Below are 25,754 nucleotides of genomic sequence, written 5' to 3'. Positions count from 1 at the left end.
TGACATAGACATTATGAGCATAGTTTTCATGGCAATATTTAAGTATGTCAAAAATTTTAGATTCGTAGAGAGTAATATCATACTTTTCAATCAAAGAAGCAACTTCATAAGCACCCTTAAAAGCAACAAATTCTTCAATTTGTTCGATACCATAGTAACTATAAACACCCTTTGCATAAGAAGATAAGATTTTATTATCATTAAACTCACATAGGTAGGGAGGTGTTTTTTAGTGTTCTTAGAGCAACAAGTAAGATCACAAATTTCACAAAGATTCCAAGCATAACATAGTAATCTGTTTATTTGATCCCATAAGAGTATCCCCTTTTCAGACAAATGGTGACGCACAAAATGAGCATGCTCATCTAAAGATTTCCCATCAACTAGGCTAGTTGGGGTATCAGCACGAGCGCATAAGGATCGAAGATGATCCAAGTAGAACACTTTAAGTGGATCCATATCAACTGGTTTTTAGGAAGCAAAGATGCAAGCAAACAGAAGGCACATGGAAACAAAAACAAAGATACATACGGAAAGAAGGTGAAAGGAAAAGAGAGTGAATAAAATGGCAACGGTGAAGTGGGGGAGAGGGAAACGAGAGGAAAATGGCAAATAATGTAATGCGAAGGATAAGAGTTGTGATGGGTACTTGGTATGTCTTGACTTGGCGTAGATCTCCCCGGCAACGGCGCCAGAAATCCTGCTTGCTACCTCTTGAGCACTGCGTTGGTTTTCCCTTGAAGAGGAAAGGGTGATGCAGTAAAGCAGCGTAAGTATTTCCCTCAGTTTTTTAGAACCAAGGTATCAATCCAGTAGGAGACCACGCACGAGTCACCTCGTACCTACACACACAAATAAGAACCTCGCAACCAACATGATAAAGGGGTTGTCAATCCCTTCACGGCCACTTGCAAGAGTGAGATCTGATAGAGATGATAATAATAAGATAAATATTTTTGGTATTTTTATGATATAGATTGAAAGTAAAGATTGCAAAATAAAGTAGATTGGAAACTTGTATGATAGAGAATAGACCGGGGGCCATAGGTTTCACTAGTGGCTTCAATCAGGGATAGCATAAGTATTACGGTGGGTGAACAAATTATCGTCGAGCAATTGATAGAAAAGCGAATAATTATGAGAATATCTAGGCATGATCATGTATGTAGGCATCACGTCCCGGACAAGTAGACCGAAACGATTCTGCATCTACTACTATTACTCCACACATCGACCGCTATCCAGCATGCATCTAGAGTATTAAGTTCATAAGAACAGAGTAACGCCTTAAGCAAGATGACATGATGTAGAGGGATAAATTCATGCAATATGATATAAACCCCATCTTTTTATCCTCGATGGCAACAATACAATATGTGTCGGTTCCCTTTCTGTCACTGGGATCGAGCACCGCAAGATTGAACCCAAAGCTAAGCACTTCTCCCATTGCAAGAAAGATCAATCTAGTAGGCCAAACCAAACTGATAATTCGAAGAGACTTGCAAAGATAAACCAATCATACATAAAAGAATTCAGAGAAGATTCAAATATTGTTCATAGATAAACTTGATCATCAACCCACAATTCATCAGATCTCGACAAACACACCGCAAAAGAAGATTAATCGAATAGATCTCCAAGAGAACCGAGGAGAACTTTGTATTGAGATCCAAAGAGAGAGAAGAAGTCATCTAGCTACTAGCTATGGACCCGAAGGTCTGAAGTAAACTACTCACACATCATCGGAGGGGCCATGAAGTTGATGTAGAGGCCCTCCGTGATCAATGCCCCCTCCGGCGGAGCTCCGGAAAAGGCCCCAAGATGGGATCTCTTGGGTACAGAAGGTTGAGGCGGTGGAAATAGGGTTTCGTGGTGCTCCCGGATGTTTGAGGGGTATATGGATATATATATATAGGAGGAAGAAGTAGGTTGGTGGATCAATGAGGGCCCCATGAGGGTGGAGGGCGTGCCCAGGGGTGGGCGCGCCCCCTTCCTTGTGGCCTCCTTGATTGTTTCTTGACGTCCACTCCAAGTCTCCTGGATCATGTTTGTTCCAAAAATAATGCTCCCGAAGGTTTCATTCCGTTTGGACTCCGTTTGATATTCTTTTTCGGCGAAACTCCAAAATAGGCAAAAAAATAGCAATTTGGGCTGGGCCTCCGGTTAATAGGTTAGTCCCAAAAAATAATATAAAAGTGTAAAAATAAGCCCATTAACATCCAAAATAGATAATATAATAGCATGGAGCAATCAAAAATTATAGATACGTTGGTTTCATATAAGTGCATTGAATACTAAGAAAATTTTGATACTTCATGATTGTTTTGAGATATGGAGATGGTGATATTAGAGTCATGCTAGTTGAGTAGTTGTGAATTTGAGAAATACTTGTGTTGAAGTTTGTGATTCCTGTAGCCCCCACAACGGCCAATTTGAAGGGGGATAACTAGTATAAGCTTTCCTGACAAAAGGTGGTCTTCGCCTGCTAAAGGCTTTGGTGGTGATGCCGTCGTGGGCTCTGTGATGACCTCCGTCCTGCCGTCCTGCTGGTCTTGGTGTTGTTGCACCGATATGGAAACCTTTCCCTGATGCCTTGGGACTCCTCGCCTACGCCTTCTCCTTTAGCACCAAAGAGGCAACTGGTGCTCTGTGCCCGCTGGTGCCCGCCTGGCACTCGCCTGGCCTAGGTCGTCATGGCTCACGTCACGGGAACCTCACGAGGTGCCCCTCACCTTGATCTCTCCGCTCCTCGCGAGCCAGCCTAGCGAGGCTGCCCCTGAGGAGGTCTTGTGTCGTCCGCCTCACGAGGCTTGGCCCCTCGCGAGGGTATTGAGTGTTTGCTGGTGAAGATGGGCCATACCAGGCCGCTTGAGGAGCCACGCCGTGGGCCGCAGGCAGGCAAGTCTGGGGACCCGGTTCCCAGAACGCCTACAGTAGCCCCCGGGCCGAAGGCGCGCTCGAACTTGGCTTCGAGGCGAAGCCAAGGGGCAAGTGCGGAGTGCCACGGGCCCCAATTGCCTGCGGCCTTGATTGACGCATGGCGACGGACGGGACGTGGGCATCTCCACTTCCCCATGCTTCCTCGGCAACTGCCCGACTTGACGAGTCCCTGGTGCATGTAGAAAAGCCATCATTACCTACGACCGTGGGGGTCGTCGGTTGGCCTTCTCCCACTATAAATGGGGAGGGGCGGAGCCCCCATTGCCCATGTCTTCCCGTTCTGCTTGCTCCTTCTTCCTTGCTTCACTGCTAGCAGCGACATCCATGGCACCGATGAAGAGGTTCTCTACCACGGAGAAGGAAAAGGCTCTCCAAGAGGGCCCCGGCTCTCCTCCGCCCAAGAGGGGGTGTGGTCGCCCTCGCAACCACACCTCGACCCCCGCTGCGGCTCCCCGTGGTCGAGAACGGATCTCTTCGGGGTCCGGTGCCGCTCCGGGCATCCGAGGCGGTGTTTCTCCTCCCGGTGGAAGCCTCTTGGGGTGTGGCGGTCCCGTCGATGAGGGGAGGCATGTGTGACGAGAACATTGTTATTGGTGCCTCCAGACATTTAGGGGTTGTGGCAGTGTCCCGTGGAGTTGAGCTCCGAGGTGTTGGCGTCACAATTTTATCGTTGCAGTTCTGGAATACCTGAGTTTCGCCGACATCGGAAATCTCTTTTATGCAGTTGTTGGTGAGATAACCTCGACGCCACCCGGTACTGGGGCGGGAGTTCGGGAGTATTGCCATAACTCGTATAACGGATGCTTTTCGAAGGTTGAGGTGAATGATTTCCGAAGGTTTCTCGGTTATGTGTAGAAGGATGGATACAGCGGGATGTAGGATTTCCTAGTTTTGGGTGAGATATTATGCTTCCCCCGTATCCCCAACACCTGATTGCATAACCGGAAAGTTTCGGGAGTTTATAAGTGGGAAATCAAGTATATCGTAGGATATCTTTCCGACAGATGTATGATATGAAATTGAGGTTTGACGTCTAGTGGTCCGCCTGTCCACGGTTGATTTTACAGTGGTCTCGTTGTGTCTTAAAGAGTCCTTGGCTATGCTGACTCGGGGACGCTTCGTATGTCATGTGCACTACCTTGTACATGATGGTGCTATACGATCGAGCCTGTGTGGGCCCCACCACGAAAACTTCGGACGAAATCTCTATCATATGTTTGTTCTGGCTTATTCTGCAAGCTAATCCTTTGTTTTGTTTTCGGTTGTGGTATTCGAGTTGCTTCAAAGTCAAATGTTGATTCCATACCTTCCCTAAGTGGTGTTCTCATATTCCTATGTGAATACTAATCCTTCATGATAATCGAGATTGTCATGTCAATCCTTTTTCATCCGGCGTGTTTCTCTTCAAGTGGATCCGATCATGTCAACATTTGCAAGACCACCTTTCAGTTCTTCTCAACGGTGTTCATTTCATCCGTCTCCAAGTTGACCTTCTTTCCCAGCCACCCACCCCTTTTTTTCTTCAAGGACTCAGATCTCTTATTCGAGTATCCTTTTATTGATGCAAAACCTCTCCATTATTTCCCTTCAATCTTCTTATCCGGTGATTCTCAGAAAGATAGTAACGGAGCCTCTCGTTCACCATTCTTCATTCTTTTCTTCTCTGGTGGTTCCAACTCGAGCCTTTCAAGGTTGATCGTATTCTTTTCCTCGCTTCAAATGCTTTCTCATGCCGGTGCACCTCATAATCATTCACTTCTCGCTATTCATTTGTTCGGGAGTGCTGAAGACATCTCAGAAGACTCGTCTTTTCATTCAAGATCCGTTCAACCTATTTTGAGGTTGTTATCTCATTCAAACCATTTAATTCTACCGCTGCAATCTCTCTTTCAAATCTTTCAACGATGTTTCTTTTGAGTGGGACCTAACCCAAAGGTCTTTTCCCAGGATCTTACCTGACTCTTCTAATTTTTTCCCGGAGCTTTTCAAATACATTTCAATGTTTGACGTAAGAATGATTTGTCATCAGTCAAATGCCTTTCTCCAAGATCTTCCATTTCTTTTCATCATTGGTTCAACCTTTCTAATTTTCATCCCGGAATATCTCAACAATTTGGTGGTGTTTCTTATCGTCATTCTCAACATTTGAAGACCGAAGAAGAGTTTTTCCTCCAAATCTTACCCGTTCTCTCAAGACTCGTGGTGCTAGCCTTATGCCATCCTCTCATAATTGTTTTCGATCGTGAGAATTCTTTTCACCCACTCGGAGCATTTCATGAGTTGTTTCCATTTCTTTCCTCCGAAGGCCATCTTTTCAAATATTATTCATTCCAGCTTTCAGCTCTTGTTCTTCATTCATACCGGTGCTTAAATCAAGTATTCTCTAATCATCTCATGATCTCTTCATTCTCTTGTATCTAAATTTCCCAAAGTATCTTTGTTCGTTTTCAAATTCTTACCGGTGATGCATTCCTTTACTTCGTTCGTTTCTAAATTCTTACGGTGGTTTGGTCAAGAGTTCTCTTCATTCGTTATCGTATCAATTCATTCATTGTTTCAATCCTACCGGTGGATCGTTGGAGACCTTTCTCAAGTTTGCGCTATATCTCTTTTCAATCCTTTTCTATGAGAATAAGTGATATGCCAAATCCGTGGAATGTCATTAATTTAAATTGATGAAGGATACGCATAACGTAATTCTTATTATTGTTTCATCCAAGGGATTAATTCCTTATTCCGGAGGATCATCAAATTCTTGATTTCTTTTGTTCATCTTTCTTTCCGGAGTTCCAAGTTTTTTTTCTCGGTTATATCATTTCAAAGCTTCACCTAATCATTGCAAGGCTTCTCCCAGAGTTCTTGTCAACTTTCCCTTTTCGTTTGATCATTATTTTATTACCGGAGTTGTTCATGGAGGCTCTACATGGTGGTTCGTCAAGGATTCCTTTCATTCTTCAATTGTCCTCAAGATTTTCTCTCGAAGTTAAGATCCGCCAAGCTATACTCTCAAATAAACATGGTGTTCAACGCATGCCTTGTTTTGAGGAGTTCAAGCATTCTTCATCTTGCATTCTGAAGTGCAATTCTTCCTACTTTACCTTTTGAGGTGGTGTTATGTCATTCTTGACAATTTCCCTTCGTGTTTCATGATTCACAAGTTGTTAAGAATGAGATAGTTAAACCCATCAATTTCTTCGAGCATGAGCTCTTCTCAATCCATCAATCTCCTTGTTGGATTTATCTTGGGTTATATTTCACCTAAATCTTTCCCTAAGGATTTTGCTATTTGTGGTGCTTATAAACGACCCTAGTTCTTCATTTATCCTTCCGGTAAAATAAGTTTGTCATCTCCTTGTTCATATCAATCCAATCTGTCATTTTCAGTTAGTGGCAGAATTTCACCTCAAGATTTCGAGATGTTTTCCATAAGCCCACAACAAGCTTACTCTTTTCGTTGTTGGTTTCCAACAACTCCATTATAACCTTCTTGGAAGAGTGCTTTCCCAACTTATTTGTGGTAGAAGTTGTCATTTTTCTTCTCTGTTCTTTTGTTCCGGCGATCCACCTTCTATTCCTTCATTCGGAGGCATTGTGATGTTTCTCTTTTCTCTCATCATCTCGAATGGTGAGGATCGTGTTCTTTTCATGCTTATCCATTTAACCAGAGTGTCGTGTTTTCATTCGAGCCCTCTCATCTTGTCAAGTTTTGCCTTCCATCTCAACCGGAGTGCTGTCTGGAATCTTTCTTACCCATTGTGCCATTCTTTCAATAGTTCCGGAGGCAGTGTGTTGTTGATGTCATCAAGTATCTTCTCATCTTGTCAAGCTCATCTTCAATTCCTTCCATCTACAGTCGGAGTGCTTTCCAAATTATATCATTCTTATTCCTTCTCTATCTTATGTTAACTGGAGTGTTGTCGTAATTGATCCTTAGCGTTCCTTGTACATCTTGTTTCTACCGAAGTGCTTGCATGTACTTCTTGTCCATTGCAACCCTTTTTATTATGTCTTTCAACCTACAAGATTCCAGTAATGTTCCTTGTTCCTCTTTTCTAACGGAGTGTTTTCAACTTTGTTCATCTCCGTTGTATTCTTCTTTCTAATTGTTTAACCTCTCAAGGCTCATTGGTTTCACTCGTTTGTCAAAGAAGAAACTTAGTTCTACCTCTCCTCTTCCTCTTCTGTTTCTCTCCGGGCCATCCTAGATCTCGGGACGAGATCCTTTCGTAGTGGTGGAGTGTTGTAACGCCCCATATGTAACTTGCCATATTTGTATTCCAACTCTTGCCATTTCCGGCACTAAGTTATGATATTCCTCATTGTTGGGTTTTGTCTTTGTGTTGTTTTTTGTCTTTGTCATGCATCTCATATCATGTCATCATGTGCATTGCATTTGCATACGTGTTCGTCTCATGCATCCGAGCATTTTCCCCGTTGTCCGTTTTGCATTTCGATGCTCCTACGTCCTCCGGTGTCCCCTTTTACCTCTTTTCGTGTGCGGGTATTAAACGTGATCGGATTGGACCGAGACTTTCCAAGTGGCCTTGGTATACTACCGGTAGACCGCCTGCCAAGTTTCATGCCATTTGGACATCGTTTGATACTCCAACAGTTAACCGAGGAACCGTAAAGGCCTCGTGTGTGTTGCAGCCCAACACCCCTCCAAAGTGGCCCAAAACCCAGCTGAACCCCCTCCATCATCTCCGTCGTTCGATCACGATCGCGTGGCCGAAAACCATGCTCAATTTGGAGCCTCCTAGCTCCTTCTATGTATAAAAAGGCATCTCCACCGAAAATCCCGGATCATTTCCACCCTAACCCTAGCCCCGTTCCCCTCCGCGCGCCGGACACGTCCGGTCCGCGCCGAACAACCTCGCCGCCGCCACTCCCACGCCGCCACGTGTCTCGCGCCGCCCCACATCGCTGCCGGCCCGCCGAGCCCAGGGTGGGCCCCCGAGGCCCATCCGCCGCCGCTCGCCCGCGGGAGACCCGCGCCCCGAGCCGCCGCCCGACTCCCTCCGCCTCACCGCCTTCTTCGTTGTCGGTCGCCGCCGCCATCACTGGGTCGCCGCTCGCCGTCCGCCGCGGCCGCCGCCCTCGCTATCGCGTAGCGCCGCCCCGCGCCGCCCGGAGGTCCCTGCGCCGTCCTCCTTCCTCTACTCCGGCCTCGTGCTGTTAATCGCAGCTTTGTGCCATTATTGTTTTGCTTGTCATTTGCAAACCGTGCATCCGATTCTGGTGATCTTTATATCGATTTCGACCGAAATCAACTCATCTTCCAACGGCACTCTTGGTTTTCCAAGTTGAGGCCTGGTTCAATCTTTCCCTTCCGAAGCACGCATATGCATTGCATATCACATCTCGCATATTGCCATGTTTTGCATCATGTTGGTTGATTGTGGTTGATTGTGTCTCCCTTTGCTTGTGTTCTTGATTTGGGTAAAGACGGGAGACGAGTACGTGATCGAGGAACCCGTTGAGAAAGTTTACGAGGATCAAGCTTACGTCAACTCGGAGAACTTTGCAGGCAAGATGACCATACCCTCGAAATCACTTCTATCTTTGCTTGCTAGATGCTCGCTCTATTGCTATGCCTATGCTATGATACCTACCACTTTCTTATCATGCCTCCCATATTGCCATGTCAAACCTCTAACTCACCTTGTCCTAGCAAACCGCTGTTTGGCTATGTTACCGCTTTGCTAAGCCCCTCTTATAGCGTTGCTAGTTGCAGGTGAAGATTGGAGTTTGTTCCTTGTTGGAACATGTTTATTGTTGGGATATCATTATTATATCTTGTCTACTTTAATGCATCTATACACTTGGTAAAGGGTGGAAGGCTCGGCCTTATGCCTAGTGTTTTGTTCCACTCTTGCCACCCTAGTTTCCGTCATACCAGTGTTATGTTCCTTGATTTTGCGTTCCTTACGCGGTTGGGTTATAATGGGAACCCCTTGACAGTTCGCCTTGAATAAAACTCCTCCAGCAAGGCCCAACTTTTGTTTTACCATTTTCCACCTAGCATCTTTTCCCTTGGGTTCCGTGGACTCAAGGGTCATCTTTCTTTTAAACCCCCGGGCCAGTGCTCCTCTAAGTGTTGGTCCAACCTGTCAGCTGCCGGTGGCCACCAGGGGCAACTCTGGGCTGGCCTACCGGAACCTTGGACAATCCGGTGTGCCCTGAGAACGAGATATGTGCAGCTCCTATCGGTATTTGTCGGCACATTCGGGTGGCTTTGCTGGTTTAGTTTTACCATTGTCGAGACGTCTTGTAACCGGGATTCCGAGTCTGATCGGGTCGTCCTGGGAGAAGGAATATCCTTCGTTGACCATGAGAGCTTGTGATGGGCTAAGTTGGGACACCCCTTCAGGGATTTGAACTTTCGAAAGCCGTGCCCACGGTTATGGGCAGATGTTAATTTGTTAATGTCCGGTTGTAGAAAACTTGACACTAAACTTAATTAAAATGCATCAACTGCGTGTGTAGCCGTGATGGTCTCTTTTCGGCGGAGTCCGGGAAGAGAGCACGGTCTCGTGTTATGCTTGAACGTAAGTAGTTTTTGGATCACTTCTCTATCTTTGTAGCTTCTCGACCGTTCTTTGCCTTCTCTTCTCGCTCTCATTTGCATATGTTAGCCACCATATATGCTAGTGCTTGCTGCAGCTCCATCTCATACCTTTTACCTACCCATAAGCTTAAATAGTCTTGATCGCGAGGGTGTGAGATTGTTGAGTCCCCGTGACTCACAGATTACTTCAAACAGTTGCAGGTGCCGATGATAACAGTGCAGGTGACGCAACCGAGCTCAAGGAGGATCTCGAGGAAGATCGTGTCGTTGTGTTGTTTCGTTTCCAGTTGATCAGTAGTGGAGCCCCGTCGGGGTGATCGGGGATCTTTTGCATTAGGGGTAGTCTTCTTTTATTTTGGTTCCGTAGTCGGACCATGATTGTATTCTGGATGTTGTAATGCTATATTTATGTATTGTGTGAAGTGGAGATTGTAAGCAAACTCTTTATCCCTTTCTCTTTCAGTACATGGGATGTGTAAAGATTACCCCTCTTGCGACATGCCTACAACGCGGTTATGCCTCTAAGTCGTGCTCCGACACGTGGGAGATATAGCCGCATCGTGGGTGTTACACGCACGGCAGTGAGCATCATGAAATTGGTGATGCAGGATGGTTGATGATGACGATGGCGACAGATTCCCCTCTCCGGAGCCCCGAACGGACTCCAGATCAGCCCTCCCGAGAGGTTTTAGGGCTTTGCGGCGGCTCCGTATTGTAAAACGCGATGAATTCTTCTCTCTGATTTTTTTTCTCCCCGAAAGCAAATATATAGAGTTGGAGTAGAGGTCGGAGGAGCTCCAGGGGCCCACGAGCTTAAACCTTTGCTTGTCCTCAAGCAATTCAGTTGATAAACTGAAAGTGATAAAGAAAAACTTTTACAAACTCTGTTTGCTCTTGTTGTTGTAAATATGTAAAGCCAGCATTCAAGTTTTCAGCAAAGATTATGACTAACCACATTCACAATAACGCTTAGGTCTCTAGTTTACTCATATCAATGGCATAATCAACTAGCGAGCAATAATAATAAATCTCGGATGACAACACTTTATCAAAACAATCAAAATATGACATAACAAGATGGTATCTCGCTAGCCCTTTCTGAGACCGCAAAACATAAATGCAGAGCACCTTCAAAGATCAAGGACTGACTAGACATTATAATTCATGGTAAAAGAGATCCAGTCAAGTCGTACTCAATGTAAACTAACAATAATGAATGCAAATGACAACGGTGCTCTCCAACTGGTGCTTTTTAATAAGAGGATGATGACTCAACATAAAAGTAAATAGATATGCCCTTCGCAGAGGGAAGCAGGGATTTGTAGAGGTGCCAGAGCTCAGTTTTAAAATAGCAATGAATAATATTTTTGAGCGGTATACTTTCATTGTCAACATAACAACCAAGATATGGCAATATCTTCCATGCTACACACATTATAGGCGGTTCCCAAACAGAATGGTAAAGTTTATACTCCCCTCCACCAACAAGCATCAATCCATGGCTTGCTCGAAACAACGAGTGCCTCCAACTAACAAGAGTCCCAGGGGGAGTTTTGTTTGCAATTATTTTGATTTGATTTGCATAAAGCATGGGACTGGGCATCCCAGTGACCAGCCACTTTCTCTTGAGTGAGGAGCCGAGTCCACTCCTCTTGAGAATAACCCGCCTAACATGGAAGATATGGACAGCCCCAGTTGATACATGAGATATTCGAGCATACAAAACAGGATATTTATTTGAAGGTTTAGAGTTTGGCACAGACAAATTTACTTGGAATGGCAGGTAGATACCGTATATAGGTAGGTATGGTGGAATCATATGGAATAACTTGGGGGTTTATGGAGTTGGATCCACAAGCAGTATTCCCTCTTAGTGCAGGTGAAGGCTAGCAAAAGACTAGGAAGCGACCAGCTAGAGAGCAACAACAGTCATGAACATGCATTAAAATTAATCAACACCGAATGCAAGCATGAGTAGGATATAATCCACCATGAACATAAATATCATGAAGGCTATGTTGATTTTGTTTTAACTGCATGTGTGAACATGCGCCAAGTCAAGTCACTTAAATCATTCAGAGGAGGATACCAACCTGTCATACCACATCACAACCATTTTAATAGCATGTTGGCACGCAAGGTAAACCATTATAAGCTCCTGGCTAATCAAGCATGGCACAAGAAACTATGATATCTAGTTGTCATTGCAAACATGTTTATTCATAATAGGCTGAATCAGGAACGATGAACTAATCATATTTACAAAAACAAAAGAGGTCGAGTTCATACCAGCTTTTCTCATCTCAGTCAGTCCATCATATATCGTCATAATTGCCTTTCACTTGCACGACAGAACGATGTGAATAATAATAATAATAGTGCGCGTGCATTGGACTAAGCTGGAATCTGCAATCATTCAATAAACAGGAGAAGACAAGGCAATATGGGCTCTTTTGTCAGATCAACAATAATGCATATAAGAGCCGCTTCAACAATTTAATCATGGTCTTCTCCTATCGACCCCCAAAGAAAAGAAAAGAAATAAAACTATTTACATGGGAAAGCTCCCAACAAGCAAAAGAAGAACAGGAAATCTTTTTGGGTTTTCTTTTTAATTACTACTGCAAGCATGGAAAGTAAACTAATTAAAAGCTACAACTAATTTTTTTGGTTTTTCTTAAGGTTTATTAAACACACAAGAAGAAAGCATAAAAAGAAAAATAAACTAGCATGGATGATACAATGAAAAAGTATGAGCACCGACATCTAGCAATGAGTGTGTGAACATGAATGTAATGTCGGTGGGAAATACATACTCCCCCAAGCTTAGGCTTTCGGCCTAAGTTGGTCTATGGCCACGGCTAGCCTGGCGCATATCCATAATAATAGTTGGGGTCGTACTGCGATGCAGCGGCTATCGCCTCCTGAGCTGCAGCATGGCGACGAGCGGCCTCAGCCCTCCTCTCATACTCATCTGCCTCCTCTCTGGTAATAACATATCTTCCTTTTGCCTGATAATCAAAGAAGGCAGGAGCAGGGAGAGTAATATGGACAGCACGCCGTTTGTCAAAGATTAGTCGATACTAGAGAGGTGATTCACTCCTCTCAACAAACTGGTGGTGAACCATAGCATTAAAATCTAGGTAAGCGGGAGGCAGTTCAATATCATCCTTGCATATGGTCACACCGAGAAAATCAGCTAAGCGTGTTGCATAAATTTCACCAAAGAAATCTCCATTAAATCTATTAAGATGCAACCTACGTGTAACAATGGCTCCCAAATTATAAGATTTGTCTCCTAACACAACACTCCTAAGAATACTGAGGTCAGGGACACACATGTGACATGCCTCATCTTTACCATTAATGCATCTACCTATGAAGAGAGCAAAATAATGTATAGTAGGAAAATAAATGCTCCCCATGGTAGCTTGTGTTATATCTCTAGATTCCCCCACAGTTATACTAGCAAGAAAATCTCTAAATTCATATTTCCGAGGTTCCCTGATACTGCCCCATTGTGGAAGTTTGCAAGCAGTGGTAAAATCCTCTAATTCCATAGTATAAGATTTTTCATAAAGATCAAATAGGACAGTTGGGGAATTACGTGAAGATGAAAATTCAAACCTCCTCACAAAGGAACTAGTGAGATAGTGATACTGGCTGCACTTCTCTTCCTCGAAGCTCACAAGATCCGCGTTATGCAAACATGCGTTAAGTTCTTCCTTTATTCCCGCTCGATCCATAAAGTTTTCAGAAGGCCATTCACAAAGACGCACTGAAGCGTCTCTTGGTGGCTCTTCATCAGCATCACGCATTGCAAGCCTGGGTCCTTGCTTCCTTGAAGAACCACCTTGGTACAATTTCCTAAGCATATTTCTTCCTCTGAAAAATTTCTGAAATTTTTAGTAACTTCAAAATAAAAGTAAACCAAACTCAACAAAATTGATAGCAACTACTCCTACAAGTGCCTAGAGCCTATATCATGCATCAAAACTACTTGGAACCATATAAATTTGACATGCAAGCTCGAGAATATGGTCACCTAGGCAGCACAAATTTGCAATGAATAAAGCACTAGAACAAAAACTAATTGGACCAATGGAGGAGTCACATACCAAGGAACAATCTCCCCAAGCAGTTTTGTGAGAGCTCCTTTGAGCAAGGAGATCGAAAATGGCAGCAAAACGAGCTTAGACTCGGGTTTGAGCTGGATATTCGTGTTTGTGGGAGGAAGAAGGAGTGTGGGTGAAAGGATAAGTGGAGGAGGGCCACCGTGGGCCCATGAGGCAAGGGGCGCGCCCAGGGGGTAGGGTGTGCCCCTGACCCTCATGGCCAGGTGCCAGCTCCTCCTGCTGTGTTCTGAGTGCCAAATATTCTCAAATATTCCAGAAAAAATCATATTTAAATTTCAGGGCATTTGGAGAACTTTTATTTTCGGGGTATTTTTATATTGCACGGATAATTCAGATAACAGACAGAAAATACTTATTTTTATTTTATTTAAAATAAATAACAGAAAGTAAGAGGAGGGTACAGAAGGTTGTGCCTTCTAGTTTCATCCATCTCATGCTCATCAAAAGTAATCCACTAACAAGGTTGATCAAGTCTTGTTAATGAACTCATTCTGAATAACATGGAACCGGAGAAATTTCGAATAACGCTATGTTACCTCAATGGGGATATGCACATCCCCAATAATAAGAATATCATATTTCTTCTTGACAGTAGGAAGAGGAAATTCAAAACCTCCAAATATAATCGATGGAATTTTTCCAATAGAGTTGATACTATGAACTTGAGGTTGTTTACTCAGAAAGTGTACCGTATGCTCATTACCATTAACATGAAAAGTGACATCACCTTTAGGGCAATCAATAACAGCCCCTGCAGTATTCAAAAAGGGTCTTCCAAGAATAATAGACATACTATCGTCCTCGGGAATATCAAGAATAACAAAGTCTGTTAAAATAGTAACGTTTGCAACTACAACAGGCACGTCCTCCCAAATACCGGCAGGTATAGCAGTTGATTTATCATCCATTTGCAAAGATATTTCAGTAGGTGTCAACTTATTCAAATCAAGTCTACGATATATAGAGAGAGGCATAACACTAACACCGGCTCCAAGATCACATAAAGCAGGTTTAACATAATTTCTTTTAATGGAGCATGGTATAGTGGGTACTCCCGGATCTCCAAGTTTCTTTGGTATTCCACCCTTAAAGGTATAATTAGCAAGCATGATGGAAATTTCAGCTTCCGGTATCTTTCTTTTATTTGTAACAATTTCTTTCATATACTTAGCATAAGGATTCATTTTGAGTATATCAGTTAAGCGCATACGCAAAAAGATAGGTCTAATCATTTTAGCAAAACGCTCAAAATCCTCATCATCCTTTTCCTTGGATGGTTTGGGAGGAAAAGGCATGGGTTTCTGAACCCATGGTTCTCTTTCTTCACCATGTTTCCTAGCAACAAAGTCTTTCTTATCATGACGTTGATTCTTTGATTGTGGGTTATCAAGATCAACAGTAGGTTCAATTTCTATATCATTATCATTACTAGGTTGAGCATCTTCATGAACATTATCATTAACATTATCACTAGTTTCTGGTTCATTACCAGATTGTGTTTCAGCATCATAGATAGAAATATCATTTGGATTATCAGGTGTTTCAGTAATAGGTTTACTGGAAGCATGCAAAGTCCTATCATTTTTCTTTTCTTCCTATTAGAAGGACTAGGTGCATCTACATTATTTCTCTGAGAATCTTGCTCAATTCTCATAGGGTGGCCTTCAGGATACAAAGGTTCCTGAGTCATTCTATCAGTTCTAGTAGCCACTCTAACAGCATTATCATTATTCTTACTATTCAATTCATTTTGAGCTTTAAGTACTTGTTCTACTTGAGTGGTAACCATAGAAGCATGTTTACTAATAAGTTTAAGTTCACCTTTGACATTAGCCATATAATCACCCAAGTTCTCAAGCATATTTGAATTGTATTTCAATTGTCTCCCAAAATAAGCATTAAAATCTTCTTGCTTAGCCATAAATTTATCAAACTCATCTAAGAATGGGCTAGCAAATTTAGTAAATGGGATTTCAGCTTTATCATATCTATAGAGAGAATTTACCTTTACTACCTGTTCGGGTTATCAAGACCATGAGTTTCTTCAATAGGTAATGGATTAAGATCATATGTTTCTTCAACAGGCGGTAAATTAAGACCATGTATTTCTTCAATAGGAGGTAAATTCTTAACATCTTGAGCTTTAATACCTTTTTCTTTCATAGATTTCTTTGCCTCTTGCATATCTTCAGGACTGAGAAATAGAGCACCCCTCTTCTTCGGAGTTGGTTTAGGAATAGGCTCAGGAGTTGGTTCAGGAAGTGTCCAATTATTTTCATTTGTCAACATATTATTCAATAGAATTTCAGCTTCATCTGGCGTTCTTTCCCTGAAAACAGAACCAACACAACTATCCAGGTAATCTATGGAGGCATCTGTTAGTCCATTATAAAAGACATCAAGTATTTCATTTTTCTTAAGAGGATGATCAGGTAAAGCATTAAGTAATTGGAGAAGCCTCCCCCAAGCTTGTGGGAGACTCTCTTCTTCAATTTGCACAAAATTATATATATCCCTTAAAGCAGCTTGTTTCTTATGAGTAGGGAAATATTTAGCAAAGAAGTAATAAATCATATCCTCGGGACTACGCACACAACCAGGATCAAGAGAATTAAACCATATCTTAGCATCACCCTTTAATGAGAACGGAAATATTTTAAGGATATAAAAGTAACAAGTTCTCTCATGATTAGTGAACAGGGTAGCTATATCATTTAATTTAGTAAGATGTGCCACAACAGTTTCAGATTCATAGCCATGAAAAGGATCAGATTCAACCAAAGTAATTATATCAGGATCAACGGAGAATTCATAATCCTTATCAGTAACACAGATAGGTGAACTAGCAAAAGCAGGGTCAGGTTTCATCCTAGCATTTAGAGATTTCTTATTCCATTTAGCTAATACCTCTTAAGTTCGTATCTATCTTTGCAAGCTAACATAGCTAGAGCAGCTTATTTTTCAAAAACATAACCCTCAGGAATAACATGTGAGTCTTCAACATCACTTTCATCAATATTATCAGATTCAATATTTTCACTCCCTCTAACCCTAGCAAGTTGTTCATCAAGAAATTCACCAAGTGGCACAGTAGTATAAAGCATAGAAGTAGTTTCATCATAAGTATCATGCATAGAAGAAGTGGCATCATCAATAACATGCGACATATCAGAACGAATAGTAGAAGCGGGTTTAGGTGTCGCAAGCTTACTCAAAACAAAAGGTGACTCAAGTGCAGAGCTAGATGGCAGTTCCTTACCTCCCCTCATAGTTGAGGGATAAATCTTGGTTTTTGGATCTCTCAAGTTCTTCATAATGGTAAGCAGATATAAATCCCAAGTGACTCAAAGAATAGAGCTATGCTCCCCGGCAACGGCGCCAGAAAATAGTCTTAATAACCCACAAGTATAGGGGATCGCAACAGTTTTTGAGGGTAGAGTATTCAACCCAAATTTATTGATTCGACACAAGGGGAGCCAAAGAATATTCTCAAGTATTAGCAGCTGAGTTGTGAATTCAACCACACCTGGAAACTTAATATCTGCAAAAGAGTGTTTAGTAGCAAAGTAATATGATAGTAGTGGTAACGGTAGCAAAAGGTAATGATAGCAAACGTAATGTTTTTGGTATTTTGTAGTGATTGTAACAGTAGCAACGGAAAAGTAAATAAGCGAAGAACAATATACTGAAAGCTCATAGGCAATGGATCGGTGATGGAGAATTATGCCGGATGCGGTTCATCATGTAACAGTCATAACCTAGGGTGACACAGAACTAGCTCCAATTCATCGATGTAATGTAGGCATGTATTCCGAATATAGTCATACGTGCTTATGGAAAAGAACTTGCATGACATCTTTTGTCCTACCCTCCCGTGGCAGCGGGGTCCTAGCAGAAACTAAGGGATATTAAGGCCTCCTTTTAATAGAGTACCGAAACAAAGCGTTAACACATAGTGAATACATGAACTCCTCAAACTACGGTCATCACAGGTAAGTATCCTGATTATTGTCACTTCGGGGTTAACGGATTATAACACATAATAGGTGACTATAGACTTGCAAGATAGGATCAAGAACTCTCATGTATTGATGAAAACATGATAGGTTCAGATCTGAAATCATGGCACTCGGGCCCTAATGACAAGCATTAAGCATAGCAAAGTCATAGCAACATCAATCTCAGAACATAGTGGATACTAGGGATCAAACCCTAACAAAACTAACTCGATTACATGATAGATCTCATCCAACCCATCACCGTCCAGCAAGCCTATGATGAAATTACTCACGCACGGCGGTGAGCATCATGAAATTGGTGATGGAGGATGGTTGATGATGACGATGGCGATGGATTCCCCTCTCTGGAGCCCCGAACGGACTCCAGATCAGCCCTCCCGAGAGGTTTTAGGGCTTGGCGGCGGTTCCGTATCGTAAAACGCGATGAATTCTTCTCTCTGATTTTTTTTCTCCCTGAAAGCAAATATATAGAGTTGGAGTCGAGGTGGGAGGAGCACCAGGGGGCCCACGAGGTAGGGGGCGCGCCCCCCACCCTCTTGGACGGGTGGTGGGCCCCCTAGTCTTCATCTTTTGCAAGGATTTTTTATTATTTCCGAATAGATGTTCCGTGAAGTTTCAGGTCATTCCGAGAACTTTTGTTTCTGCACATAAATAACACCATAGCAATTCTGCTGAAAACAGCGTCAGTCCGGGTTAGTTCCATTCAAATCATGCAAGTTAGAGTCCAAAACAAGGGCAAAAGTGTTTGGAAAAGTAGATACGCCGGAGACGTATCAGCTGCCCAACTCGGGGGAGCTCCTTGCTGCATGGAGGCAGCGCCGTTCTGGCGGAAGAACTGCTTGGTGTGGCGTTCCGAGGGTTGTGCTTGTGAGCCGCTGAGGAGGGCTGCGACGGCGATGGGCGTTGGTGCCGCAAAGCATGTGACGAAGAGGTCGCGTAGCTCCTCCCAGGACGCCACTGAGGATTCTGGGAGGATGAGCAGCCAGGCACGCGGCACGCCAGCGAGGGCGATGGGAAACCAGTTGGCCATGACCTTGTCGTCGCCTCCAGCTTCTAGGATGGCCTGCTCGTATGCCAGTAGGAAGGCCGACGGATCTATCGCGCCGTCGTAGCGAGGCGGCATCTCTGTCTTGAACTTCTGTAGCCACTGCACCCGTCGCAAGGCAGGGGTGAAAGCACCGAGTACCCTAGCGCCGTCGTGGGTGCCCGTCGTCCCAGTCGAAGGAGCAACGCCTGCCATGGGGACAAAGCATGGAGGCGGTGGAGTGTGGATCGATGGAAGGAAAGCTTCGACGCACCCCTACCTAGCGCGCCAAATGTCAGATTTCAGGTTCTGGCAAAACATTTAAGGTTCGAACTGGGGTGCGCACGAACATCCCTCCTTCCCCCTAGCTCACTCACTCACCACGATCTCAAAGCTCAGCTCGTTGAACTCGAAGAACAAGGGACACAAGAGTTTATACTGGTATGGGCCACTGATGTGGTGTAATCCCCTACTCCAGTGTGGTGTGGTTGATTGCCTTGTAGGCTTAGGATGAACAAGTATAAGGGAAGAACAGCCTCCTGAGGAGAGGTGTTCTTCAGCTCGGTGAGATGGTGCGTATGAGGGTGGAATCGATCCGATCCCGCCTCTTGGTGGTGGCAAGTCCTATTTATAGAGGCCCTGGTCCACTTCCCAAATATTAGGCGGGAAGGGATCCCACATAGGCCAATTTGAAGGGGGACAACTACTACAAGCTATCCTGACAATAGGTGTCTTTGCCTGCTAAAGGCTCTGGTGGTGACGCTGCCGTGGGCTCCGTGATGACCTTCATCCTGCTGTCCTGCTGGTCTTGGTCTTGTTAAACCGATATAGAAACCTTTGCCTGATGCCTCGAGACTCCTCGCCTACGCCTGCTCCTTTAGCACCAAAGAGGCAACTGGTGCTCTGTGCCCGCTGGCACCCGCCTGGCCTTGGTCGTCATGGCTCACGTCACGGGAACCTCATGAGGTGCCCCTCACCTTGATCTCTTTGCTCCTCGTGAGCCAGCCTAGCGAGGCTGCCCCTGGGGAGGTCTTGTGTCGTCCGCCTCGCGAGGCATGGCCCCTCGCAAGGGTCTTGAGTGTTTGCTAGTGAAGATGGGCCATACCAGGCCGCTTGAGGAGCCATGTCGTGGGCCGCAGGTAGGCAACTCTGGGGATCCCTGTTCCCAGAACGCTAATAGAAGTCTTCTTTCTCCCCCTTATATAGATCAGCCAGGATTATGGCTAGTTCAGTTGGGGTATCTAGGCCCTTGTGTCTGTAACGAGATGCGTTGTCTGCTATGTTAGAACACCATAAAGGAGTAACTTTGGACTGAAGGAGCTGAATAGATCGTTTTATTGCGATGGCCATGACTTTGATTATCGAGAGCTCGAAATGAGCCAGTAATCTGACCTTGTTGACCAACCTCTTTACTTCCGTACTGTCTTCCTCCTTGGGACTCCGGGGGCGCCAATTGAGGCGTTTCTTCAAAGGAGCACTGGAGTATTCGGGGAGGCCGCGCCGAACTGGGTCCGAAAGATGGAAATCCTCAATATAAAACCATTCCGAAGACCATTCCTGGGATACCTCCCTCGGAGTTCCAATAGGGCAGCCTGATCCGGCTATGCGCCATACTTTGGTGCCGCCCACATCAAATATGGAACCCCCTCAGTGGCGAGGGACGAGGCAAAAGAACTTTCTCCATAGTTCGAAATGGGCCTCGCAGCCCAGAAACACTTCGCAGAGAGTAACAAAACCCGATATGTGTAGAATCGAACCTGGGGTGAGGTTGTGCAGTTGGATTCTGTAGAACTCCAACAGGCCCCTGAGAAAGGGATGGATTGTTAATCCTAAGCCCCGCAAGAGAAATGCGATGAAGCATACCCTCTCCTCCTTGTTGGGGTTGGGGAAATTTTATGCTAGCACATCATTGCCGATCCAGGCCAATCCTTCTCATACAGGGACTAGATCTGTGCGAGGGAGATTGAGGGAGTCCTGGACTAAGGGGTCCTCGGGCGTACGACCTGTTATCCATGGGCCGGATTGATGGGCTGTGAAGACATGAAGGCCGAAGATTATACCTGTGTCCGGATTGGACTCTCCTTGGCGTGGAAGGCAAGTTTTGGCAACCGACTATGAAGATTCCTTCTTATGTAACCGACTCTATGCAAACCCTAGATCCCTTGGTGTCTATATAAACCGGAGGGGATAGTCCGGAAAGGACATTCATCACCATAGTCATATAAGCTAGGCTTCTAGGGTTTAGCCATCATGATCTCGTGGTAGATCAACTCTTGTAACACCTATCGGCGTTCTGGGAACGGGGGTCCCCAGACTTGCCTGCCTGCGGCCCGCGGCGTGGCCAAGCAGCAGGCCGTACGGCCCATCTTCATCAACAAGGCACCCAAGACCCTCGCGAGGGTCCAAGCCTCGCGAGGCGGACGATGCAAGACCTCCTCTGGAGTGGCCTAGCTAGGCAGGCTCAAGAGGAGCGGAGATATCAAGGCAGGGCAAACCTCACGAGGCTCTCGTGACGTAAGCCATGACGATCGACACCAGGCGGGCGCTAGCGCACGCAGCGTCCTTGTTTCCCCTTTGGTGCAAAGGAGGCAAGCGCAGCCGTGGAGTACCGAGGCCTCAGGCAAAGGTTGCCATTTCGGTGCAACAAGACCAAGACCAGGCGGATGGCAAGGCAGAGGTCATCATGGAGCCCAAGACGGCGTCACCCCAGAGGCTTTCACAGGTGCTGACTACCTTTTGTCAGGATAGCTTGTACTAGTTGTCCCCCCTTCAAATTAGCCCGCCATTGTTGGCTCCCTTCCCGCTCAATATTTGGAAAGAGGACCAGGGCCTCTATAAATAGGACTAGCCACCACCATAGTAGGGGAATCTAATCTTAGCTTGAGGGAATCTACACACCACAAGTTCATATGCACAAGAACACCTCAACCTTAGGAGGCTGTTCTTCCCCTTGTATTGTTCATCATCAGCCCAAGAGGCAATCCACCACCACCACACTGGAGTAGGGTATTACACCACAACGGTGGCCCAAACTAGTATAAACCTCGTGTCTTTCTGTGTTGTGAGTTCGTCGAGTTCGTCCGCAAGATCTTAGCGAGCTACAGCGTAGATCGGTAGGAGGGAAAGACTTCATGCGCACCCCAGTGTTCGAACCTTAAGGGTTAGCCGGAACCCCTCATCTGACATTTGGCGCCAGGTAGGGGTGCGCCGGAGCTTCTTCTCCGCCAATCAGCTCTCCGACGTTCACCGGCTATGATGTCTGGCGACCCAAGGGCCGGCTCCGACTGTTGGGCAGCCTGGCCGGTCCGGACGGCGCCGCCTACCCATGAAGGTCTCGACCCCGCATCCCAAGCGGCACGGGCGCCACCAAGCTCTGCCGGGCGTGGATAGCACGGCCAGGCGTCATCCACCCTCACCCCGCGGCAAGTACGAGCCGCAGCGAGAGCAGCGAGTCACGCTGCAGCAACAGCGCCGCACTCACGGCGGGAGCAAGCGAACATGCAGGCGGCACTCACAGTGGCAAGGGAGTTGCTGCAATGCAGGCTGATGGAGAGCCGCCGGGACACGCTGCTTGAGCGTGTAGCTGAGCTGCTGGACGCAGCGGCGTCGGGAGCGCCACCCTTCCGCTATCGACTCCCCCCCAGGCCACTTCAAGGTAGCGCGGCGAGCCTCACCACATCTGCGCGCCATCGACTACGCCCGGGGGCTTTGTGAACATCAGCACGGCCGACAGTGTAGGGGGCTTTAGCCCCCCATGCTGCCCTCGACAAGCACGAGTGCAAGCGTCACCCCCCATGGTCCCGGCCGGATGCCATATTATCATCCCCAGGACGCCATCATGGGCGGAGCAACATGGAGCATGGGGCACCATGACGAGGTGTTTGGGGTGACGGCCCTGGAATCCTACGTGCCCCGCATGATGGACCAAGGTTACGCACCAGAGGACGACATCGGCTCGTTCATTGGAGAAGATTGGGAAGAAGGGGTGCTGGGAGCTGAAGCCTTCCAAGAGCCAACGGAGAACCACAACGATCGTGCCAGCAGCGGCAACTACAGGGTACTGCTAACCTCTCAGGAATAGGCTTATGCTAACCATGGGCTGTAGATGAATCAGGTTGCAGCATCGATTGACGACCCTGGCACGACGGCACTCGTTTCAACAAGGGAGACACGCTGGGGGCCGCCGGGAGGGAGGGAGCCAGGAGCAAGGCCCCTCCCCAAGGCACGCGAAACCAGGGGACACCCGGAGGTAGGCCCTCTGCCAGGGTGGGTTCAACAACCCTTCCCCCGGCAGAGGACCCGTGGTCGCCGAGGGAACCGCTGGCGTCCTCTTTCCCTCCTTTGTGTCGTCCTGGTCTCCGGTCGGCTCAAAGGAGGTCAAGGGTGGCGCAAGGCGGGGCCCTCGTCTGGCGATATGAAGCAAGGTCGGTACCTGTGAAGAAGGCCCAGTGCCTGTGAAGCTCGACGCCCGTGACACTCTCACGTAATAATGAATTGGGGTCGTACACGCCCCAGAGTCTTAGGGGTGCCGGCCTCAGGCCCTGGGGCTCCCTCCCACGCCTAGTGGCAGCACTTAGCTCCGCACTAGTGAGAAGACTTGAAGACCCAAAGACTAGACTAGGTGCCGGACGCGGCCTTTTGCTTTGGATCTCTCTTTCTGTGGCTTTGCTGTCTGGATCTGGATTTAAGTTGAAGCTGAAATTTTATCGCGCGCGCGGGGGGTGCCTTTTCTCGTTCGAGCCATTTCTTGCCTTCTGGATCTCGTTTGGTTTGGGACTCACGTCCATCACCTTTCCCTCGCAAGGCTCCTCGCGAGCCGGACCGTGCAGAGCGCACGCTCGTCAAACCCGCGCTAGCTCTGCGCCTGGTGCTCACCTCTTACGGGACCCCCTCAAACGGGGCGATAAGCTCCGCAGGATTCTCAGGAACTCGTCGCCTCACGACCCGGCCCTAAGCTGGCACTGACTAAGGTAAACCACGTCGGGGAGCTCACCCCCAGCTTCATGAGCTCACGAGGACTCATACTCACATCGCATAGGAAAGAAAAAACTGCAATTTGCTTACACGTGGGGCTCCCCCTCTCAAAATGCTCTTACAAGTTTTCCAAGGGCCACGCCTGAGTTTTGCGTGCAGAATAAAACAACATGAGAATATGGGATCAGCCAGAGATATCGCTCGCTGCATCGTCCATGGACGCGTTACTCGCATCGTCATCATCTTCGTCGGAATCATCGCCACCGTCGGCGACGCCCCCATCGCCGTCGTTGACCACGTCACCTTCGTCTGCGACGACCACTACCCCATCGTTCTCCGAGGTGAAGGCCATGACCAACACGTCGACATGGTCCTCTACCCAACATGCCAGGTTGCCCCGGACAGCCATGGGTACAGGGGCAATGGCGGCATCGAAGTCGAAGTTGGGGTCGACGTTCAGAAGGTGGCTGAAGACACGGGAGAAGGCGCGCTAAAGCAGGCCACGAACCCTCTCCTCCACAAGCTGCCGAGCTCTAGCAGATTGAGCCTCCAGGCATGTCACCACCTCGGTGAAGAAGGTCAGGTGGCTGGCGTAGTCACTTGAGTGAGGGGTCGGGGCGTTCTCGTCACAGATGTAACCCAGGGCGGTGTCGGCCTTGTTCCGAAGGTCATGAAGCATAGGAGCGTGCTCGCGCTCCAGCGTCCAGCGTTGAAGCACTTCCTCCCTGTTTTGCTGTGTGGCGGCCTCGGCATCATCAAATCATCTACGGAGGGAAGACAGCTCGGCGTGGGCGGAGGCCAAGTCCGCCTGCACCGTAACCAGGGCGGCAGCTGTGGCCTCTGCATGCCTCTCAGCCTCGTCCAACCTGGGCCTGAGGGCGGCGGCCCTGCCCGCACCCTCCTGACTGGCGAGCTTCAGCTTCAAGTCATACCTGCCCTCCAGATCTGCGCGAACCTCGGCCACCCGGTGATTGATCTCCTCCTCGACTCTGGCCTCGCGGGCCCCGACGACATCTTCAACTTGAGCGACTTGACGCTCCCCCGTCTCCAGTCGCTCGAGCTCGAGGCTGCGCTCCACGGCTTCTAGGGCCAGCGTCTCCTCGCACTGCCGGACCTCCTCTTCCTCCACAGGCGTCCCCCTCATCGACGCAAGGGCGGCCCCACGCGCCTCGACCTTCTGCTCAAGGGACGCGCTCCAGGCCTGGAGCTCCCACGCGCGCTCCTCCGCAGCCTCGCGGTGGCGATCGGCCTTGTGAGCTTCTTCCAAAGCTCGCGAGCGGGCCTCATCGGCAATCTTGAGGGACGCCTCGGCCTTCGCATTCTCGAGGTCGTGATGATAACAACCAAGGTTGATGGCCACTCGCAGCTTGCGCCGCTCCTCCACCAACCGAAGACCTTCAGCCTCAAGACGCGACTCGACACCAACAAGCTCTTCACCAAGGCGGTTCATCACGCCCATCGCCTCCTGGAAGAGCTCGTGGCGGACCATGCTATGCCCGCGCTCGAGCTCGAACGCTCGGCCCACCTCGTCCTCCACCTCGGGGGCTACGGGTGGAGCATCAAGTGGCGCACCACCTCCCAGTTGGGGGCTGGGGGCTGGCACGGCCCCAGGCGCCAGCTGACCCTCGCGAGGGGCCCGAACCGAACAAGGCCCGCTGCTTGAAGAAGACTCCAGGATCGAGGCTAGCCAGCTACAAACTATGACCAGGGGAGGAGCCATTGGCACGCCTGCTGCGCTTCGAGCAAGGCCGCGAAGAAAGGAGGACGAAGGCGCAAGCTCGAGGCGCCTTGATGACGGACCAACTCCCATGGCTGACCCCACGCCGTGGGCAACGTCCGAGCCTGTAGCGCTGGAGCTTGGCGGGTGCGATGGGATGAGAGGAAGTTGCTTCTCTGGAGATTTCGCGGCCTTAGCAGAAGGGGACCTGAGGGGACAATCGTCAGGAAAGGAAGGTGACACATAGAAGATCACCAAGATAAGGTACTTACTCGTCGATAGTGATGTACTTCCATCGCTTCAATGGTCCAAAGATGCTAACGCCGCTAGGGGGTCCTTTCCTCTTGCGAAGCTCCTCGAAGTCCACACGAAGGCG

Source organism: Triticum urartu, chromosome 2 (assembly GCF_003073215.2).
Source record: "Triticum urartu cultivar G1812 chromosome 2, Tu2.1, whole genome shotgun sequence".
Lineage (NCBI taxonomy): Eukaryota > Viridiplantae > Streptophyta > Magnoliopsida > Poales > Poaceae > Triticum > Triticum urartu.
The sequence above is the reverse complement of the archived record's forward strand: the minus strand, read 5'-3'. Positions refer to the sequence as shown.